Source organism: Amphiprion ocellaris, chromosome 5 (assembly GCF_022539595.1).
Source record: "Amphiprion ocellaris isolate individual 3 ecotype Okinawa chromosome 5, ASM2253959v1, whole genome shotgun sequence".
In the NCBI taxonomy this organism is placed as follows: Eukaryota; Metazoa; Chordata; class Actinopteri; family Pomacentridae; genus Amphiprion; species Amphiprion ocellaris.
The window spans coordinates 21,948,207-21,956,075 of record NC_072770.1 but is presented as its reverse complement, the minus strand read 5'-3'; the positions used below and the strand labels follow the sequence as shown (position 1 = coordinate 21,956,075).

The following is a 7,869-nucleotide window of genomic DNA, read 5'->3' as shown; positions in this document are numbered from 1 at the left end:
GGAATCCATCAGCATTATGGAGGAGCACTTGTATAAAGTATAAGTGATGTTTATTGGGACGGACTGCACAACGCAAGGATGATTTTTTGCAAATGGAAGTCAATGGTTACCTTGGAAAAAAATGTGGTTGTGGGTGGCTGTGCTGTATTTTCCAACCAAACACTCCTTACAATAGAATAATCAGAATCAAAGTGAATGTAAGCAGCTACTAATGCATGAGAATAAACACACTGAAGCCTTTCATTGTGGTCCCCCCCCACACCACCACTTCCTCCCCCCATCTCTCTCTCTCTCTCTCTCTGGAGTTTGTTGGTGGCTTGCAGCACTGTCTCAGTCTCTTTCCCGGCTCTCCTGACAGAGAGAGGCAGCGCTCCTCTCTCCTCTGCCCACCTATCGGTCTGTCCGCCTCTCCGTCCGTCCTTCTGTCTGTCTGCCTCCCCCTTTTCCGTGTCCGTCTGTCGTCCTCACAGAGGTGAGCGGTGATGATGGAGGCTGCAGGGGACCGGAGCTTTTACCGCCACAGGAGACACACAAACTCACCGGACGAATAAAGGCGTCAAAAGGACCAAACACCGGTTTCCTACGCGGAAAAAAAGCGACCCGCCGCCGCTGCTGCTGATCACAGTAACGCTTGCTGCTCCCGTCTTCCTCCTCCTCTTCCTCCTCTTCCTCCTCCTCCGTCTTCAAAAACAGATGCTGTGCTTGGGGAAGTTAAAACACGGATAAATCCTCCAAGTCGTCTCCAAATTTCCCAGAAGCGCGCACATACCCGAAGGTAAAAACAGCTCCACGGAGCGCAAAAAAAAAAACAACACTAAACTGTTGAATTCCTGCTTTTTATTTTATTATTATTATTATTATTATTTGGTTGTTTGTGTTCATCTGGATGCGTTGAATGTATGTGTGCTTTGCATATGAAGTCAGATCTGTTAGACAGGAGTGAACATTTCGTCCAAAGTGGGTGGGAAAAGGTGACTCATGCTGATTCAAAGCCTTGTTTTGGAGCCAGTATTTACGCAGCGCCTTTGAGGGGTTTAAAACACATACTGGCTATAGACTATTGCTTGGAAAATTCACAAGGACTCTCTTAGGACTTGCCAGCGTCTCTTTGTGTGTGTGTGTGTGTGTGTGTGTGTGTGTACGTGTGTGTGGTTTATGAAGGCAATATAGGCAATGTATCAGTGTGATATTCTGATGTGTGTCTGAAAAGATGCTGCGCCCTCTCCTCGGTTCTCCCAGTATTATCTTTGACAGGTAAAGAAGTGTGTGATGGAGCTGGAGATTTGTGATTTGTCAGGATGCTTTATTTGTAAATGGATCACTGACATGCAAATGCAAGACATAAAGTATCATTTAAATCATTACAATCCTATCTGCACTCAGAGCTGATATGGTGCCTTTTAATTTGCCATCCAGCTCTAGTTTATGTTTAGAGGTTCTCATTACACAGCGTACATTTACGATTTTGGCATATTTCTGCTGTAATCTGTCCATATAATATATAACATCCTCAAAACTGAATGCATTTCAAAGCTTTCTGTCATGCACGGCCTGTCAAAGTCAACTCAAGAAATAGGAGCAACATCAGATAACTCCAAGGAAAGACTTACACATCAAGAAACACAATGTTGTTGGTTATAAATGCCCCGGCTTGGGCTGCCACCATAGTCGTGAATCAAGTGGGTTTTTTCCTTCTCTGAAAATTGAGACAATCAGATCTATTTTTATGACACACGACCAACATATATTTAGTGAAATATGACTTTCCGATACATTTCTGAGCGTTAAAAATGAGAGATGGCCAATCCAGAGACGGTGATTTAGCTCCATCTCCCAGCCCCATATTTACAAGGTCAATTACTCCACAAACTCAAATGAATCACCCATCCGGCGCTGTCCACTGAGCTGTTGTTTTCCCACAGCATGCCTGAGTGGCGCCAGCTCAGCAGACAGAGGATGGAGACCATGTTTACAGCAAAAAGAGTCAGTAATGTTGAGTTTGGTAAAGTGTAAACATGAATAATCATAGGGACAATATCTCTGCTTGGTAGAAGCATTGACTGAACCATGTCCAGCCAGGGTTGCTAAGCAAGATAAATCAATAGTATTTCTCCCAACACTTTAATCAAATTAACTCCAGTGTGGCTCTGCTGTACATGAGACAACTTGTAATGACATGATGTGCTGCAGCCCGCTTTGATCCTTTAGTAGGTTGCAGTGTCTTTCATTCCATCAAATTAACAATGGATTTAGGTCTAGCTACCCTTTTAGCACAGCTTTTGGAGTGACCTGAAAAGCAGCCTAACTGCTGCGTTAGTGGCCTCAATTTGCTTCAACTGCAAAAAAAAAAAAAAAAAGGGCAGAAAAAAAGTAGTAGGCCATGCTAACTCATAGCCATTTATGTCCATCTTCCCTCTCTTGTTCTCTCGCTCTTTCTCATCCACTTTCACACACTCTACCTCTCTCTCTCCCCCCCTGCTAGTATGCACTCACTCAAACTGTGTCTCATCGCATCTCATCACTCTCAGCAGCACTCTGTCCCCTCTGCTTGCCTCCATCACACATGCACATGAACACACATATGCAGACATGCACAAAGAAAAAAAAAGCATACCAGCCCACAGCCATGTTAGATATTATTTGATGAAATCTGTGAATTTTGTGCATCACAATTTGATCGCCTGTGTTTATTTTCTGGCCCTGCCCAACAGTTTTTCTGGAGTTGTTGCCCCGCTCTTCATGAGAGCATCTTTTACCTCAGAACAAGGTCACAAATGCTGGCATTTTTGTGTCACATATTGTATGGACAGAAAGAACGAGCACCAGAATAGAACTTCCAAACCTCGGCGGTATTTCAAGGGCAGGTCATTTCTATTTTCTCTGTTTGCCCAGTGGCTTTGTTTTAGAAGGATGGCATATTGTGGGGAGCCATTTATAATGTATAGGGCCGTCCTGTATTAAATATCTGCTCAGTCAGGGGGGCTACGTTACACCATATTGCATCAATGTAGAGACGAAGGTGGTATAGAGAAGCGCAAAAAAATCCCTTCCCTTCTAGTGTTTCTTCAGAGAGTTTTCTAGGCTGCTGTGACTTTTTGGACTGTGTGGGTTCAGTAATAATTAATGGTGTAAGTGGATGTTGCTGCAGTGAATATGAGTTATTATGCCGCGGCCTTATGGAAAGAGCATTAAGTTGATGTCACTTAAGTTCAAGGATGAAAATGCAAAAAAAAGAAGTCTGATCACATATCAACAGACTCAACAGAAGCTGTAGAAACCGATAAAAAAGCACAAGTCTATATTTAAACGGCATCACTGGAGAGATAAGATGTCGTCATTCCTCCCTGTTGGAAACTGAGTCTGCAGAAGAAACCAGATCTTTCATATCTCTGTCTTCCTTCTCTACTTGCTCTCAATAAAGCTGTTCAGAAATAGATCACAGCTTTGCATCTATTTACAAAACTGTTTCAGGATGTTTTGGATGAATGTCTGTTTAGTCTTATAAGGGAAAAAAAGACATTGTTTACCTTTCATGGCAGTTGGTAGGTATGTGCAGCAATGTCAAAATTTGCTCTTTTGTTTGTTAAGGAGTTGTTGTCATGCACAAAACATGCCTCTGGGATGTTGGACAACAAGCAAACTGTGTTATTATCTTGTTGAAATGCAAGAACTGCAAGCAAGAATACTGTCAGAAAACTGGATTATGCTAAGCAACGGCCCTGTCAGTTAATTTGTTTAGGAAACCACATTGATTGTCACAAAGGATGGAAGTGAACGGAAGCAGCGTTTGTCATTCAAACGCAGTCCTGGCACAATTCACACCCGTCTGCTGATTACTGAATATAACAGTGACAAAACCAAAACAGTGTAATCTTAGAAAATGTTCATGTTAGTGTCAGTGCAACAGTTCCTTGTTTTTTTTTGTTTTTTTTTTACCTTTTTCTTCTTTCTCTTATCTGTCAGACACTCGCATTTCAGCTGTCATTAGCACAAACTGTCAGCTTTAAACCAAACACTCAGAACGAGGCCGTTCGCAATTCCCTCTCCAAACACCTCACATGCGTTGTGGGTATATATAACATGAAGTACGACTCTTTTGACATCAGTTAAAGCCTCCTCTGCTTGTCCCAAACACCATGCTATCCACTCTAATTAAAGCTTATGTCTCACTTCCCAAGAGGCAGCGGGTTCAGGAGTGGGTGCCAAACCCTGTTTTCACCTGCCCTGCAGCTACGAGCCACGCTAGCTGTGCTGCGCTGGGATAGAGGGGTTGGCGCAGGTTCAGGTTGACCAAGGGGAGCTTTACGGCCCAGGCTGGAGTAATTCCGCACACGACATGATGTGCTACTATCGCTGGTGTGACTCCAGGAAACACTCATGAACAGCATAAAAAGAGTTAGTCTAGAGTTACGAACCACTTGACAGACTGAAAGGCTTTGCAGAATTGTGGCTCATTAGCGGTATTTTTGATGCTTTCCTGTCAGTGTCATTCCATTGATTACTCTACTACAGTTTGCACATGGCAAATGTGGCAAATACAGTATTTAGGCAACTAATACGCTTGCACTTTTGAACAACTGCTGGTACGAGACTATGTGCTAACCTGAACCTCCAGTGTCAAATTTGACATTTGTACCTTTTTACTCTGTGAAACTGAGACTGCATTGATACCTAACACGTGCAGCTGTGTTGGATAACCCGAGTCTGATCAGTACATGCCGTGTAATATGAGACAAACAGAACAGATAAGTGCTCTGCATACTTTGCATACCGACTTGTGAAAATGTTTATCTGTTGCCTGTTAGAATGTGAATGTCATGCATTTCAATCAGTATCCACTGAGGAGAGAAAACTCTGTGTGACCCCAAGGATGTTTAGTTGATTTTCCAAAGCTAATGACTGTTTAAAGTTGTTGAAAACACCCTCTTGAGGTCAGCTAAGGAATGCGTGGGATAAATTCTCAGGTTTTTAAGTCAAAGCCTGCAGCCCCATTCACACCTGGTATTACTGTGCAGTATGTAGATGAGACACCATCTGGTTAATAACATCCAATATATGGGTCCTTGCATTTACACCTGGCATTAAAGTAGGCTCTCATTTTCTCGATCATACCAGGATCCATTCTCAGAATGAAAATTAGTTAGGCATAGCTGGCTCAACTGCTGCTCACAAACCAAATTGCCTCTTCGGGATCCTCAAAGCTTTACTCTACTCCACTTTACTCGCCTTTTCAACAAATACGGTGTCATACGTATGGGCCGGGGAAGCAGTGCTGCTGTACTGGCTCTGTTTCTTGCACTGCATGTAGCTTTTGTCTGGCTTGCTTGAATTGGCCAAAGAGAGGTGAAGTTTGATACACTTAAATTATGCTTTGAATTGCATTTGAAAATGTCAGATTGAAAATGATCGACAGACCGAATGGACAAAAGAATCTAACAAGTTCTTTTTTGGCTACCTGGATTCAATTCTCCTGTGCAGCAGCAATTATTTTGCTCTGTTTTCTTTGAGGTGATTAAGTGACTGTAACCTAATAGATTGTAATAGAGAGCAAACAGCCATGACTGGGGGAGGCCAGTGGAGTGGGTAATGCTGTTATGATGGATCCATGTTGGTTTTGTGTCTCTGTGTCTGAATCTGTATGTGTTTGTGCATCTGACAGAATGCTACTTTGTGTGTGTCTCTATGAGCTGCTGGTTGTGTCTGTTTGTAATGCATTCCTTTGAAGGGTTGCAAAAAAAATGTTTTTATCTGTCTGACTGAAATGATTTCCCAACGCTCTCACCCAAATGCAGAACAGAGAGAAAAAAAATAAAACATACTCATCAATTCAGATAAATTTCTTAGCCGTACTCAGTGGGAAAACCCGAGGAACTTTGTAAAAGAAATCCATTATAAGTAAAACAGTAAAAACATTAAGAATGCTGGGGTAAAAGTTTAGTTTTTATTTAATCAGCAATCAACTTTTCAAGGGAAAAAAAAACTTGAAAAGTAGTGGCAGCTGAGTTTTAGAGAGCAAATGTTTTCAAAAGTAGATGTAAGGGGAAACTAAAAAAAAGTGACCGAGTGAGGATTTTGTACAAACATGGCGAATTTGTGCTAGAAAAAAAGGCTCTTACATTTGGAAATATTTTGAATCTAAAGAAATAGATAGGAGAAGACAGTGTAATAAAATCCGTAATAATTGAACAAAATAATTCTTTCTTGCTGTTAATAAAACAGCAGTGGTAGCATTAAAATAACATATGTTCTGCTTGCAGCAGTGAAATGACTGAAAACGGTTATTTGGTGTTGTACATGATATGTTTTTTGCTCTTCATATGAACTATTTATTTGTATCTTCCACTCTTCCTATCAACATTTTTCCATCAGCCTTTTCTGCATGTGCCTCTTTCACTCCTCACCTTAATCCTGCCCCCCACCTGCAGCTTCCCACCCAGCCGCTGCATCTTTTCTAAGCCTTGCAGAGAGCCACCTAATAACAACAAGGCTGTTCCACACACTGGCCTGCATTAAGATGCAGACCCCTCTCTCTCCTGCTCTTTCTCAATGGCCTTAATCCTTTCCTCCTCCCTGCTATGAATGATAGCCTCAGCAACTAGTCTCCTGTCTCTGGCAGGCACAGGCCCATTGCTAAACATAATGGTGAGAAAATGGCTGCAGTCAAAAGATGTGTGTTGGTGAGAGGAGGTCATGCTGTCAGCTGCTCGGTCATAAAGGTCGGAATGGAGACCTGGCACCCTGGCAGAGAGAAGGAGTACCAAGAGAGTGTTGGAGGGTAGATACAAATCTTTGTGCTCGGTTTAGACTCTGTAAGGCAAGATTACTAGAAATAGAGGTCAGAGTTTCTTTAAGGCTGATAAAGAATTGCAGACATCCAGGTAAATCCTATAATCTGTTAGTTTTGTTTAGGGTGCATGAATACAGATCTATCCTTGGTGTTGGATCAGGTTAGTGAATGTCTACAGCAAGAACAAAATATGTGTTCATTTGGTTCTGTTGCTGTATGAACATTAGCATTTTTTGGTATCATTTGTTTCTGTGCTATTGTCACCTGATAATTACATTTTCTGTGACGAATTTGCAACAAAACTAAATAAAGTAGATGTACTATATCTGCAGCTGCTCTGAGTCACTGAGAATTAATTAGTTGTGGTTTTGAGGTAAGTATTATGAGCAATCAGCTAAGCTAACTATCTCTGGCCTGTATATCTCACCTTTACATACAGATAATGTCGGCTGTTTCTTTGACAGAAATCATTTTTAAAAAGCAGACAATTTATTTAAATTACAACTGAAGTCATACAGCAACTGAACAGTTTTTAACTCAGCAAGACAGATATAATCATTTGTCAGAATAAAAGAACCCTGGTCAAAATTTACACCGAGAGTACAATACAGTGGATGTAATGTTGTGTCAGTGTGTTTATTATGTATTTCACCACTTTCAACGTGTTTCCCAATGTTGGCAGAATGTGGCTTTTTTCAGGAACCACAACACTCCTTTATACTTAGAGAATCCCCCCACAGACACTCTCCCTGATAACATTTGCCATCGCGGCCTCTGTCCTCTCCTTCCAGTTTCCTAATAGCATGAGAGAATTGTTCTTTAATAGAAGCGAGACCACTTCCCGGTCGGACGGAGACTCATTGAAATGCAAGACCTCCGCTGGAGAACAGAGGGAAAAAATGAAATTAGAGGACACGAGAACAAGCAGAGAGGAGGCCCACCTCTGTGTTCAATTTACTTGTTAAATCTACTCACATTGCCTCAGTAATCATCTCTCCCTCTGTCTTTCTCACACACACACACACTCATGCATTGTATAGAGATGAATGGATTCTCTTAGATACTGTCTGTGAATGCTGCAT

The 7,869-nt window shown here is 41.7% G+C and overlaps 1 protein-coding gene across 1 annotated transcript in view; it reads left to right on the top strand.

Annotated features, from left to right (window-relative positions):
- The first annotated feature begins 338 nt into the window (after positions 1–338).
- Positions 339–7,869, top strand: part of dlgap4b (discs, large (Drosophila) homolog-associated protein 4b) — a 112,362-nt gene continuing 104,831 nt past the window's right edge. Inside the window, 1 exon segment of the mRNA XM_035946404.2 lies at positions 339–775. The gene's annotated coding sequence lies outside the window, so the exon portion shown is untranslated.